Source organism: Pygocentrus nattereri, chromosome 30 (genome assembly GCF_015220715.1).
Source record: "Pygocentrus nattereri isolate fPygNat1 chromosome 30, fPygNat1.pri, whole genome shotgun sequence".
NCBI lineage: Eukaryota > Metazoa > Chordata > Actinopteri > Characiformes > Serrasalmidae > Pygocentrus > Pygocentrus nattereri.
In genome coordinates, this window is record NC_051240.1 from 11,315,782 (window position 1) to 11,331,661 (window position 15,880).

Genomic DNA, 15,880 nt, shown 5'->3' on the forward strand with positions numbered 1-15,880 from the left:
GAACGTCCTTTCCACTGTGAGACGACAGCACAACTGTGGATCTAAAAGGATGTGTTGCTGTCAAGAAGCCCTCACTGACAAAAGGAAGCAGAGAAAAATGAAGGACAATGTGCAAAACAAAAACATTGCTGGTGTTCTCAAAACTGCCCGCTCCAGAGTCCAGACCTTTACACCACTGTGTGTTTGGGATTATTTGGTTGATGAGAAGCAGAAAATACAACCAACTTCTAAGACGGAGCTTTGGAAAAAAAAATCCCTGCAGATTTCTTTGGAAAACTGAATGTGAGTCTCTTGAAAAGAGTGGAAGCTGTAACAAAGGCAAAGTGTGGACACTAAACACTGAAAACATAAAGGAAGTGGGGTTGGACTTTTTTCTGGTGGGCCAAATCAAACATCCTCACGGGCCACTTAAGGCCCCACTTTGGTCAGCTCTGATTTAAATTCTGGCCAAGACACATACAAGCTAATTAAAGCCTCCTCACAAATAATTTACCACGCTTTTCATCAGCACAGGCCCAGATTATACACTCACTGGGCACTTTATTAGGTACACCTTGCTAGTAAAAGGTTGGACCCCCTTTTGCCTTCAGAACTGCCTTAATTCTTCATGGCAGACTTTCAGCAAGGTGTTGGAAACGTTCCTCAGAGATTTTGTTTATTTATTTGAGTTACTGTTGTTTTTCTAGCATCTCGAAGCAGTATTTTTATATACTGTGGAAATTTCCAGATGAATGGACCAAAGGAAATGACTCAAAATTACTTGGAAACATGTCTGGTTCCACTGACTTACATTAAAAGTAACGTAGATTTTTTCCTTCTCCTCTGAAGTTACTATTTTGAAGATACAAGGTTTTGGTCCGACAGCAGGGACATATAAAGTGACTATAACCACCACCTTACATACAGCATGCAGTCATGCATACTGTCATATGCAAAAGTTTGGCCTGATCAAATATGTTTCGTTGAATTTCTAAGTGAAAATAAGTTACGCATCAACACACTTCTGCACATTTTAATGCACAATTACACAAAACATGTCATTTGACCAGGAGTGTTCCTGTCTTCCTACCACTCTGAGTCGGTGCACCCTCTCTGGCAGTCTGTGCGTTGTGGCTGCGCTGCTCCTGCATCAGTATGCACGGCCTATAAGCGCAGTGTGTATAGTGAGAGGGTAATCCAAATGAAGCCGGTAAATAAGATTCTCCACAATTACACACATTTACACCACAATGCCCAATCACGTCTTCCACACAAAAGCAAACAAATTCAATTCACTTCCATTCCACTCAAAAGAAATCAACTCTCCGTAACTGTCCCCCTGCGAAAAAAAAAAAAAAGAATCTGCAAACTGTGTCATTTTTTGGCCATTTTGACTAATGACATTGTAATAAGATGCCCAGCAATAGACTTTGAATGGAAAATATAATTACATGCATTAGTTTGTCTAAGCATTTATAAGATCACAAATCCATCAGATTTTCAGAGCTCATCTGCGGAGCCATTCATCAGTGTCGGGACTGCTTTACGGAGGGAAACGTGTTCATTTGTTAGCGCTTTAAGCCAACGAGCTCACGTTCACTCAGTGTCCCACGCCGCCGAGTGGAGATGACAGCTGTGTTATCAAAATGCACACGGGCTCTGGGCTCCAGCTCTGGCTCACAACTTTACCAGCCACATTTTGGTGAGTACAGATGTGTTTAAGAATAAAAGAAAGAAAAACTGTCTAATGTTTTTATATAGTATGAACTACTGGGTTTTTTTTATCAAATGAGAAAACTAAACTCTCTATAAAATGTGAAATTAATAATAATAATAATAATAATAATAATAATACTAAAAGGGAACTCCATAGATATTTTTTATATCTGCACAATTAAATAGCTATTAATTGAATAAGGACCCATACAGTCACTCTCTCACTTATTATCTAAGCCACATACCCTCCTGGATCACTGAGGGTGCTGGAGCCTATCCCAGCACTCAGTGAGCAGAAGACAGGAAAGACCCTGGACAGGTCACCAGTCAGGGCCCATTAATGACAGTCCAATATACAGTCCATACAGGGCAAATAACCTGCTCAGACAGCCCATTGGAAATGTATTGCTTTTGTACCAAAAACTAATACCTTTATATTTACATTTATAACCACCTAATCAGCTTACAGCACTTTAGCCCCGCCCACTCACCCTGATATATGATAAGGAGTGTTTCAGCCCAGACTGATTTTTCAATAAGCCACAATGCAGCATAGCCAATGTGAACAGAGCTCATTTACATTTATCAGTCCTAAAGGCTCAGCAACAAAAACAGCCTGGTTAAAAGTTGGAAAATGATCATGTAAAAATTAATTATGATTTTTTAATATATACATATATTATGTATGTGTGTGTATATATATATATATATATATATATATATATATATTATACGTGTGTGTATTATATGTATTATGTGTGGGTATATAGACACTTGTATATTATACGTGTGTGTATTATATGTATTATATGTGTGTATATAGACACTTATTACACAAAATAATTATGAATATGCTACTTGGTGCCTGATGCATTGTTTTACGATCAGGTTTTGGCCTAAAACATATTTTTTTAATACATCAGTGGCAGAGAGGTGCATACAGGGTATCATAAGGCATGAGAAAACTAATTTTTGGGGGATTTACCACTAATTTATCACTACTAACGTCATTACATATAACAACAGGTATGTGTGGACTCACTTATTCATAATAGAAATTTAGAAAATTGGTGTAATTTCCCATCAATCATAAGCACAATTATACTACTACTAATGGTAATAAAGGTACATCATTAAAAACATGAAGAAATGAAGAACATTATTAACACTATTGTTATCATTATTATAAGCAGTAGCAGTAAAGATTTAATGAGCACTCCTTGCATAGAAAGCAGGTCGGATTTGATGAACACCGTGACACGAAAACATCAGATCATCTCACAGCGTCACTGGTGGTGTCACTCCTGCATTAAGGTGTTTACAGCACACACACACTGTCCATCACTCGTTTCCTGTTCCAGGTTGACCTTGCTGCAGCTCCAGCTTCCTGCCAGTACATGACGGTCAGTCTGGAGAGAAAAGCATAAATCTGACCAAACTACAAGCGTCGACAGTGCAGAAACGAGCAAGACGCTGGACGACCAATGCATCCAGATCCCTCATGAAACTCATCAGAGACTCACCACTCCCTCCACAGATCATAAATACTGAAAAAAGCAGGAATGTACAGTGGTCTAAGCAAAATGACCATTTCTGTTGCTCTGTGATTTACCTTTATGAAAACAAGGGCTTAGGAATTGAGGTGAACTCTCATTAACACCTGTTTTTGTCTTAATGGTGAATGTAGTACTCGCAGATCTATGTTCTCTATTAAAGGGCTCATATCGAGCAAAACTAAGCCTTACTTCATTCAATTAAAGATCAAACACTGGTAAAGTCCAAGTGTATCATTCCATTTCTAGTCTAAACATTCCATGTATCGCTGTTGTCGGGAACAAAAACTCAATCTCCAAAATGAAAACTTTACAGCAGAAGTTAAAAACACACTTTGCTTTCAGTGCAAGTCAATGGAACCAGACTAAATCCGGGCCATTTATTTTGGTAGGTTCATAATCAAATTTGCACACAACGTTAACAACAGGCATTTTCAAATTATGTAAAACCGGAGATACAAGGTTTCATTCTAACAGTTTCTATGGAAACAAAGCCCTAAAACCAAAGCCTGTATTTGTTTTAGTGATGTCACAAAAAAAGACTCCATTTACATACATCCATCTATTCAATGTACAGCTCATCACTCAGTCCATTGAAATTATAAAGACTGTTTGAGCCTGGACTGCATTTTGTACAAAGGCACAATCCAGAGCAGCCAATCAGAACAGAGCTCATTTACATAGGTCAGTCTTAAAGGCACAGGGATAAACAGGTTGTAAAAATCATCATGTATATAGCCTTATAAGGCTGATGTAAAAAAAGTATCATGTAAAAACAGATCATGTATGGCTGGTTTTGATACATAAAAAATGAAACCCAAAGAAACCATAGGATATGCGCCCTTTATATCACAGAGACTCATTTTCCAACACTGTCAAAGCAGATATCTAACAGACTCCATCCACTTCTACAGAACTGCTCTTAGATTCAATCTGATGGAAAAAAAAACAAACAACACAAATTGAAAATGTAATTTTCTCCACTGATGCATGTCATATCTCAGCGAGGCTTTGCATCGCAGAGCGAAAGACAAGAGTCCGAAAGAAGACGGACAGATATGAGAGTAGGCCGCTTGCTGTAATTGCTCTTAAGACGGCCATGAGAAAGTGCTGTGCGTTCCAAGAGGCGCTGGCCATTATGGACTCAGGCTCAGTGTCTAAAACTCCTAATGCCCATTAACCAGCCAACACACAGAAAACTGTGCCCTTATTGGGTTAGACGCCACTTAGTGGGGAAGTGCACCTCAATATATTTGCCTAACGACACTTAAGTGTCACTGGAATTAGCCATCATTAGTCCAGATACGGATCTGCGGTTATTGTACAAAGTGTCTTTTTCAATGCAGTTAGCACAGCATTCTGGAGGTGAATGCACAAGAGATTTGGCAGAAGCCCCCAACAGGCCGCAGACTGACTGGTTACATCAAGGGTCCAATCTGGAGTCAACTCACTGTCTTGATCCAGTGCAAGTCGATATGGTCTGGTTGTCACGAGGTTTGAAAGACATAGGTAGACATACACTGGCAAAACTTCACGTGGTTCAGTGTAGGTAGATCTTTGTAGGTCATCTTGTCTTTAACTGACATTTAAATGAACTGTTTAACTGGCCTTAACATGTTCCTACCCTCTTAAAAAAGGGTCGTTTGAGTGACATCATAGAAGAACCAACATTGGCTCCTTAAATAGCCATGTTTGAAAAGGAGATTTGCAACTATGAAGAACCTTTTAAAGGTTAAAAGAACCTTCACAGAAGCACACAGTGGGAAAGCTTTTGGTACACTATACAAGCAATATGATAAAGTTATACACAACTCAAAGGTTCTTCCTAGAACATTCATGTTATGTGGAGAGTCATGAAACTTTATGAACTCAGACTTCCCATTTTTTAAAGAACTGACCGTTGAAACATTCTTTGGGGAACCAGAAAAGAACCTCTTTTGGCAGATTAACTGTTAAAAATTAAGGTTCTGAAATAGTTCTCGGCTTGAAAGGTAGGGTTCTAGGAACCACCTTTATTTGTCATAGCTTTTTCCATGTGGAAAGTGTGGAAAGGTAGATGATTCCTTCATGTGGAAGGTTTAAACTTCAAGAAGGTTGTTCACTCTCGCACATCAAGGTTCTTTAAAGAACCATTTAATGAAAGTTTCTTTAAGGAATCAAAAATGCTCTATCTACGCTCCAAAGAACCCTTTTGGCTGTTGAATCTGTTTCACCCTTTACTTTGTTAAAGGAACGGTTGATATAAAGTGTGATGGGTGCATTCAGAAGACGCTGACCATTAAAACTAAATTGCAAAATTGCAGTTTTGGTGCAAACACCCCCTACTGGTAACAGAAAGCAAAAGCACACTGCGTTGCTCAGAGGAGTGGGTGGAGAGGAAGCAGATAAAGAAAGAAAGAGAGCAAATAGGAAACAGCAAATAGCAAATCTCTTCAGCATTTTCAGAAATTTGATCATATCCTGAATTGGCCTGTAATCTGCAGGATCAGACTGATTTTCCTCCCTTTTCACGCCTGAGAGCTTTTCCTCGCTTTCTGCTCCGCCACTGTAATTCAAACCCACTTCACAAAGTTCAGCCCCGTGTGTCAGTGTCACAAGTGCTCTGTAATCACACGTCGCGTCAGCCTGATCTGAGCTGGGTGCAGATCTTTGAGACTTTTGAAAAAGTGGCAAAAAAAATAATTATAATTTTTATTAAGATAAAGAGAGGATTTCTGTAAATCTGTAATAATCTCAGCCACCGCGGTGTCCCATTCGCGAGAGTTAGTCAGGCGAGATAGCTACGCTGGTCATCAAGATCAATAGCATCTTAATGCAAAATCAAACTCAGAGATATTAAGTCGCCTCCCTTTGCCTTCCTCATCATCAGCAGGCCGGGGTTTTTTTTCTGGGTTTAGTGCTGAGATAAGACGCCTACATAATACAGTGCACGCTTCATTCCAGCTAGGCCCCCTTAATCTGGCATGTCATCGTTTTTTGCCCTCCGAAAGTAGATTAAGGGTGTGGATCTGGTTGAGGGGGGGCTTTCGATGGAGTCTGGGGGTAGTTAATTGTGTAGCAGGCGAAAAGAGAGGGCGTGCAGATGCAGCTGATGTGTGGGGGTCAGACGTTTAAGCCTGTGTGTCCCGGCAGCTTCTGCTGCATGATTCATGAGAGGAGCTGTCCAGGGCTAATTGTTCAAATTAATTTGCGTAAACGACTAAGCAAGAGGTAAGAGCGCTACAGCTGGTCCTGTCTGGCTCCGCTTCAGCACAGACACGGCACCAAGCAGCTGCTCCAAGACTGCAACTCTGCCTGCCAGAAATTAAAAGCCACAAGCATTAATTAATAGAAGGGCTGTTTAGGAGGGGGGATTAATCAGAACCTAAAGTTCCAGGAGATTTGAGGGAAAAAATGAGATGAGTCAACAGAATTCTTCTATTATTTTTGTTGTTATTATTACTGTTATCTTTATTAGTAGCAGTGGTAGTAGTATTATAGTTGTTGCTATTGTTGTTGTTGTTGTTATTGATGTTGATGATTGATTATGATGATATACAGTCATGTGAAGATGGAACTACACCTCATGAAATGTTTGGCCTTTTTCAACATATCTGCAGATACAGATTTTGTTGAGATAGGGGGTAGGGTGAAGTGTTAGGGCTGCACGGCCCTCCAGACGGAGGTTTTTCAGAGACTCACTCCAAACAGAGTGTTATGAGAAAAAAAGAAAAACCAGCAGGATAGCTGCGCGAGTGACTAAAGAAACCCACATGTGAGAATTTTCTCCATTAAAGATTATGAGAACCACTGTATTGTCTTTAGTTTAGTGTTGTTTCGGTGTATTATGGTCGTTTTCTTCATAACAAGCATAAAAAATTGCTAATGGCATGCTAATGTCTCAATATCTATCTAACTAACTTTCCCATTCCACCTTAAATAGTCCAGCAGCTCTGATGCTTGAAGCGCCAGAATGTAACTGCTGCCCCATTTAAGGCGGCATGGGAAAATTCGAACAAGAAGCTGGTGAATAGCTGACTTCTGCTGTGTATCGCCACAGACTTTGCGGTGGGTGATAATAAATAATGGTCTTATATCCCGTCTTTGAAGGCATATGATGCCCTAAATGTAACTAAAGCTCAGCAGTGAGGTTGCTGAGCTCTGCTATCACTGAAAACGGGCTGGGTCGCCTACAGAGCAGCGCTAGTAGCTGCTAATGAAGCATTATTAAAAGTTTTATATAAAAGTTTTATTTTATTGATTTTTCTTATGGTGCTTGTTATTGTTAATATTCTCATCATTACTAGTATTAGGTGTGGTAGAAGAATAGCTGTTATGTAAAGAAAGAATGTGTAAGGACAGAAAGGGGTGGGGCTGGAGAAAAAGGGGTGGAGAGGGCAGGGCTGTGAAGTTCTAACAGGGTCATTAATTTCTATGATAACTTTATTACAGGAATTAGCGAAGGCCGCCCTCAGTTACAGAGCAATCAGCTGCTGGTGCTTACTGACCTTAAAGGCGCAATCCAACAGAACCAGCATTTAATATGTGATATGCAAATCATCCCTCAGCCTCAACAGTTTGACAGAATTCACAACTTTGCATCCTTTTCGTGTTTTAGTCCGACAGTGTTCTCTCACTACAGTACCCAGTATGCATACAGAAACACATCATGCATGCACTGGGAATCCCTCCACTGTGGTAAAATATCCCGACTACTAGCCACTGATTTAGAGGCTAATAAATGCAGATGTGATGTCCGGCTTCCCAACAGTAATGTTAGTTATCTGCCTTGGCCAGCTAAAGGAAGAATAAGCCCTCCCTTGATTATCCCCCCAAAGCAGTTGTAGTTTCTCAAAAGTTCCTCACACCTTCAAGATACATCAGAAAGGGGGTGTTCGTAGCATTTAAACTGAAAAATCTTGCTCTAGCGACTCCTGTGGTGACACCATAGGTGGTGAGAAGGCATGTTTACAACAGATGCAATAATGTTTAAATGGCTGAATTGCCCCTTTAAGCACACTGCACTGAGACTGTGTGGGTAAAGGTTGCGTGCTATACTACAGTAAGTTTGAGCTGTGTATGTGTGTGTAGTGTTGTAAATAGGCTTAGATACGTTTTTATGCACTTAAGATTCTCTTTTCTCTAATGTATCAGAACATTAATGTTACATTGGAGTCCAGGGCTGGGCAAAATACACTGAAAAAGTAGTGATGGCTGATTAGACTGGCCTAAATGCCTTCAGTAAAATATTGTATATAACACATAAAAAGTCATGTTTTTTATGTGTTATACGGAATATGTTATTTAATTCATACTGCTTGGCATATTTCTTCGCATAATTATTCCATAAGTAAAATCAAAATTCTTCAGAGCAGTCAAATAATAGCACTTTGATTTATCAGTCTACTCAGGTTTTAGCAGAGCTCAATAACAGTGAGATTAACAATTGATCATCACATTTAATGTTCAATGTGCTCAGTCCAGTGTGTTTGCTGAAGAAAGGCAGTAGGGTAGTATGACCAAAACTGAGGCCCACATGTTTCTTTTTTTAACTAGCATTCAAACAAAAAAAAACCTGAATATCCAAACTAACCGTATGCATTCTAACTGGAACTGGTTAATTATCTTGCCAGTTAAATCACTGAAGACAAAGCTGCAGATCAGTCTCTTCTGATGAAACTTTTACTGAAGTCTGAGAACAATCATACTGAGCACTTCACCCAATCTTCTGTTTTTCTTTTTCGGTGATAAACTCCTTTCAAATATTTCCCCTTCTCTTCTCCCGCAGAGCTGGAACCTTTGAACTGAAGTTTGCAGGAGCAACAGAAACAATCGCAAAAACCAAAAGCGTGAAGTTTCAGCCCTTTTCAAACAGCTAGGAAAGTCAAGGTAAACATTTCTCTGATCCTCTCTCTCTCTCTGTATGTGTGTGTGTGTGTGTGTGTGTGTGTGTGTGTGTGTGTGTGTGTGTGTGTGTGTGTGTGAGAGAGAACAGGCCTGATTACCATAAATTCATTTTTGCTGCTGATCTGTCAAACTAAAGCAAGTAGGCCATGATCAAAAGAAAGAAAATGTTTTACATTTAGAAGCATAACTAGCTAGCATTTTGCCAATTATTATTTTATGAATAATTATCACCGTAATAATATTTTTTATATTTACTAACATAGTAATTAATTATGTATATATTATAAGGAATGTTTGTAAGTTAAAAAAACTGATAGGCAACAGTTGCCTAGCAGTATCACCGTGGTCCACTGGGGGGCTGCAGATTACAAGTTGAAAATCCATGGAATACATTATTTGAAATGAACAAATAACGTGTTCAAAGCCGATACAAAGACAGATACAAAAAAGCAAAGAACTTTGTGTAGTTTTGTTGTTGTTTTGAATGTTTTCAGTACTGGTGTTCAAAGTGGAAGTAGCCTTGGTTTACCTTGAGGTGAACAAATTACATTTCTAAAAGCTTATTTTTTACTTGTTTATGTATATTTTGTATGTATATGTATATTTTATGTTTATTGTGGTATTCCAAGTTGAATAATTTGCTAAATTTTCAAAGGAACCTGTTCAGTTCAATAAATAAGTAAACTGGTTTAACAGGAGCTGTACTGAACAATGTGGCAAAAGTCCTAGAGCTCATGGAAGTTGAACCAATTACTCACAGTCAATTATTTGTGAACTATTTTTACTACATGGTTTGTGTAATATCAAACATATCCCCACTGCTCAAGTCCTCATCTCAAGTGCACTCAAGCAAACAGCAATGCAGGTCAGATTATAGTGTTGAATGTAGTTGTAATCTGTCAGGTAATTTGAATATTATAGAATAAAACTATCTATATAAAAATATCTTTGTGTACAAGGTCCAATGCGACCATTTATACATTCATAAGCTTCTGCTGGTGTGGGTTACCTTTCTTTCTATGACTGCCAAATCAATATCTGAGTGCTAATAGCCCCCCTTGTGGAGAGAAAATGTCTTTACATTTCAAAAAATATCTCACCTTTTGATAAACCTGATAAGTATTAGTATGTTGTCTTATATTGGTCTTACAATATTTGATAAGACTTTATTGTAGGGTTCTGTTCATAAGGTTACATGACAAGCTTATGTAGGTGTCATAAAGCCTTATGACAATACCCTACAGTAAAGCATAGGGTACTGACATAAACCTACATAAATGTTTATTAACGCTTATTCCAATGGGTGTCATCAGGTTATGTCAGTTGTCATGACAAGCTTATGTAGGTGTCATAAAGCCTTATGACCGCTACAGTAAAGTGTTACCCATCTTTTATCTTCTGCTACGACAGCGGTCACATGTTTAACACGAGCGCAACCTTCTTAAAAAGCTGACAAACATACAATTATTCTGAGGCCCAAACAGACACAGATAGTACAAATAGTGTTGCACTACACCACCTGATGTTTATTTTCCCATCATGCCTGGTGCCGAGGCCGACTCCGGTGTTTCACCCTGATTCATGGGCGAGCCGTGTGGTGGCCATTACTCTGCATGTGTTGCTGAAGGCAGAATCGATGCACAGACAGGAGACATCACTCACGTGTGCTTTTAAAAGACCTTCTCGCACAGGAGGGATGGGTCACCTGGGTGTTGTACATCTAGCGCTGATTTCACCCAGCGGAGAGCACACAGACTGCGTGTGTCAGCAGCACTGCAGATGGTGGATAACTCATGTCAGGTGTAATGGCTGCAGCGTTTGTGGGTGAATATGCAGCAGGATGCTTTAACACCTGCTGTTAAAATAACCAAAGCCAGTATGTCATCAGAGCACACCGAAATCTGTCATTTATCTCCTCTACTCAATCATACTTACGACTTAACTGAAGAATGGTGGTACACAGGACCTTAATACAAAGCTTATACACACCTACCTATTCAGAGCTTTGTATCATTTATGCTGTTTCCACATTTTGAATATCCCAGGAACCACCTGAGATCAGGCCTTGCAGCAGGGCGAGTCAGACCAGGAGGCAGAAGAGGTCACTGAGATGGCACAACTTTCATCTAATGCACAGGTGAAACCAGTGAGAACAGTGCAGAGAAAACATTAAACGTGTGTCTTTACATTATACACCAATCAGGCATAACATTATGACCACCTCCTTGTTTCTATGCTCACTGTCCATTTTATCAGCTACACCTACTATATAGATGCACTTTGTAGTTCTACAGTTACAGACTATAGTCCATCTGTTTCTCTGATACTTTGTTAGTCCCATTTTACCCTGTTCTTCAGTGATCAGGAACCCATGGACCCTCAAAGAGCAGGTTACTATTTGGGTGGTGGATCATTCTCAGCACTGCAGTAACACTAACGTTGTGGTGGTGTGTTAGTGTGTGTTGTGCTGGTCTGAGTGGATCAGACACAGCAGTGCTGCTGTAGTTTTTAAGCACCTCAGTGTCGCTGCTGGATTGAGAATAGTCCACCAACCAGAAATATCCAGCCAACAGTGTCCTGTGGGCAACATCCTGTAACCACTGAAGAAGGACTAGAGGATGAGCAACACAAACTGTGCAGCAGCAGACGAGCTGTCGTCTCTGACTTTACATCTACAAGGTGGACTAACAAGGTAGGAGTGTCTAATAGAGTGGACAGTGAGTGGACACGGTGTTTAAAAACTCCAGCAGCACTGCTGTGTCTGATCCACTCAGACCCGCATAACACACACTAACACACCACCACCACCACATCAGTGTTACTGCAGTGCTGAGAATGATCCACCACCCAAATAGTACCTGCTCTGTGAGGGTCCTGAAGACCATTTTTGCGATTTGTTTAATTAAAATTGCTAAAATGTCATTTGGGGTTACAATTTTGGCTAGACGTAGTTCAATGTGTGCATGAAACAAGAGCAAGAGTAAACCCTGCATACCCACATGCTTCGCCAGTGGTCATACAATGTCATGAATACTTGGACACCATGCATAACCTGAATCAGCTGCGCTTGTAATAAAGGGAAAAGTGGCTACATTTGTTTTTTCACCGAACTTTCAATATTGAACATGCTAATTTTTCATTTTCACGATTGTGGTCTATGGTGACTCTTAGGCCCTCCCTCCCTCTTTTTCTCTCTCTCTCTCTCTCTCTCTCTCTGTTCATCAGTCTTAAAGCATCTTGCCCTGGTCTGATCAGAGGGTCAAGTAGCTAAGGGCTCCATTAATTGCCATAATGAAGTCTTCAGTGAATGATGGGCAATGGCCCTGCTCTCTAATCCATCCTGCTCCAAATCATTTTTTAATGTTTAGTTTTATCTCGCCACGGCAACATCTCATTTAGCAGGAATTAATAAACAGAAGGAGAGGGAGGGAGGGAGGGTGAGAGAGGCAGAGAGAGAGCGTGTAAAGAAGCTCCTTCAGTTTGGAGGGGTATATTTTTCCTGCTTCACTGGACTAAGATGAGATATATCTGTGCTCTGTATGTGTGTGTGTGTGTGTATGTTCTGCGCGTGCCGAACGCGCCATCCATTCTCCTGCCATACACACTCCTGATACGTTAAATTACTCACATGACAAGTAAACTGCAAATCATTCCAGCTCCTCTCACATAACTGACAAGCTGAACACTCTTTATAATGAGGCGACACACACACAATCTCATACATACACACACCCACACTCACACACTGAAATGCTGAGACACACACACACTCTGCGCTCAGCCCCCCGTGCTATAATAGGTTCATTTAAGAGTGTTAGTGCTTGACATTCTATCATTTATCTGGGTTATTCCTCATCTTCAGTGAGACAAATCATTCAACACTACGGTGAACACAGACGTATCACTCACACACACACACACACACACACTAACCGCATACATGCAAATACACAGCTCTTAAACACATATATTAAATGACCAAAAGTATGTGGACATCTGATTATCACACCTACACGAACTTGACGGATATCTAGTTCCAAAGCCATGGGCATTAACATGGAGTTGCCCCCTTTGTGGCTATCACAGCCTCCACTCTTCTGGGAAAGCTCACCACAAGATAATGGTTTGTGTTCATTCAGTCAAAAGAGCACACGTGGGTCAGGCACCAATGTTGGACAAGAAGGCTCGGCTCACACATAGTGTTCCAGTTCATTCCAGAGGTGATCAGTGATTTCGTGGGCTCTGTGCAGGCCACTGGAGTTCCACCAGAGTAAACGCATCAAAACATGTTTTTATAAACCTTGCTTTGTGCGCAGGAAAGGGCCTTTTCCAAACTGTTGCCACAAAGGTGGAAACATACAGTACAATCATCTAAAGTGCCTCTATGCTGTAACATTATCATTACCTTTTACTGAGACTACCAGCCCCAAATCCTGAAAAGCACCCTCAGCCTATTATCCCTCCTCCACCAATCTTTACTGTTGGCACTATGCATTCCAGCAGGTAGCCTTCCCTTGGGGTCACATTACAAAAACTTCCTATCTTTTTGCCTTAACTTAAGATCTGACAGGTCATTAAATTTGTGTACAGAGGCAAATCTTGACTTAGGAATAGTATCCCATCTTGCAGCATCTCAAGGTAAGAAATCTATACACAATCAAATCTTTACACAATCAAAGTTGACAATCAACTGTCATGTCTGTTGCCTAGCAACCCAAAATACACACACAGTTGAAACGTAAATGCAGTCAAAGTAATCAAGCTAGTTAGCCAGACCGTTAATGATGTAAAAAAGTGTGATAAAGTGAAAGTTCAGAATACGGTGTCAGTGCTTTGTGCTGTTTTTCAGAATGTTACAACTCTCCAGTTTCCGACATCCACTAAACCCAGATTCATCCATCAGACTGAAGTGATTCATGATTCATATCTACAAAGAACATGTTTTCACTGCTACAGAGTCCAGTGGTGGTGTGCTTTACACCCATCCAACTGACACTTGGCATTGCACATAGTGGGCTTGCAGCTGCTCAGCCATTGAATCGTACTTCATGAAGCTCCAGTGCTTGTGCTGAAGTTGCAAAAAAGTGATGCAAAAAAGCATAGGATTTTTGTGTGCTACATACTTCAGCAGAGTTTGTGTGGTCTACTGCTCTGTTCTTGCTCCTAGACACTTCCATTTCTCCATAATAGCACGTGCAATTGACCAGGGCAGAAATTTCACAAACTGACTTGTGGCAAAGGTGGAATCCTATTACAGCATTACGTTTAAAGTCACTGAGCTCTGCAGTATGTCCCATTCTACTGCCAATATTTGTCTATGGAGATTGCATGGCTCTGGCTTTTTTCTATACACCTGTCAGCAATGTGTGTGTCTGTAACAGCTGAAATCAATGATTAGGAGGGAACTAAACACATTTTCGGCTATATAGCGTACACAGAGATTTCAAAAACGTATTCTAGTAGAGATTATTTATAGACCGTTAAAAAAAAATACCATAACACAAAGTATTTCTCTTATTTTTAACCCCTTCACTCAGCAGCCATGAAATACTTCCATCTGTTTTGGAGTTGAACCATGCCCTGATGGACTGTACTGTACCTGTATGTTGAACACACATATCACTTAAAAAATGGACTGGATGTTTGTGTCTTCGTATTAGAGCAAGCTAGTCAACACTTCCAAATTACACAAGCATTTTTATTGTGTTTAACCCTTTAGACCTCACAGCGGCCTCCATTTCATTGAATGGTGGATACAGTGATATAACAATAATAAGAGTTTTTTTTTATTAAAATATTCTATTGTTCACTTTGTAAGAAAAGGTTTTACACATATATACATCCCTTTTACAAGCAATCCGCCAGCTAGGATGAGACAAAATTATTGTTTATAAGATACTAAGACTTAGAGTTCTGGGTGGCTTCTGCCTGTCGCCAGACCCACCTTGCAACTGAGGTAGGACAGTCATAGGACTGAGGAACAGGGAGGAGATGGTGTGGTGGTGGAGACTGCGAGAACTTCTTCATGAGATATGAAAGGTAAGAATGTGAAATTATAGGGCGTTAAATTGGACGGAAAAGGGGTTTCAATAACTTCACTAATTGCATAACTCCATGTATGGGCATTTTCAAGCATGTAGGTATTTTATACCACCTGATTTATGAAGGTCAACACACGTTTGTCCCATTTCATTTTCCCTGATTTTCCTCATGTGAATAGACGACTGAGGGAATTTGTAATTAATAATGCTGAAAAAAAAAAAATACACAGTGCTATACACAATGGAATAACATATGTTTCAATGAAGTTAACCCAGGCCATTGTTAAGGCACAGATTCTACCACACTTAAAATGTGTTTTAAATGTATACTCTTTAGGCCATATCATCGACCATATTTTTCCATTTTTGTCCATTTTTTATTTTCTATAAAAATTTAACACCAGCTCTCCTTCATGTTTTGTAGAAATTTCACAATGAATGAACCAATGAAAATGCTTTAAAACCACCTGGATCAAACCACTTCACACTGACTTCCAATGAAAGGTAAGACTGTTTTTGCCTTCTCCTGTAAAGCTAGTCTTTTGGAGATACTTTGTTTTTCTTTGGACGCTATACTTAATTGCTTTTGACTGTTATTTTAAATTGCATTGTATCTAAAATACAACTAAAATGGAATTAAAACGCACTTCTATAAAATATACTTTAAAATATAGTTCTAAATAACACAAACAAGTTAATAATTTA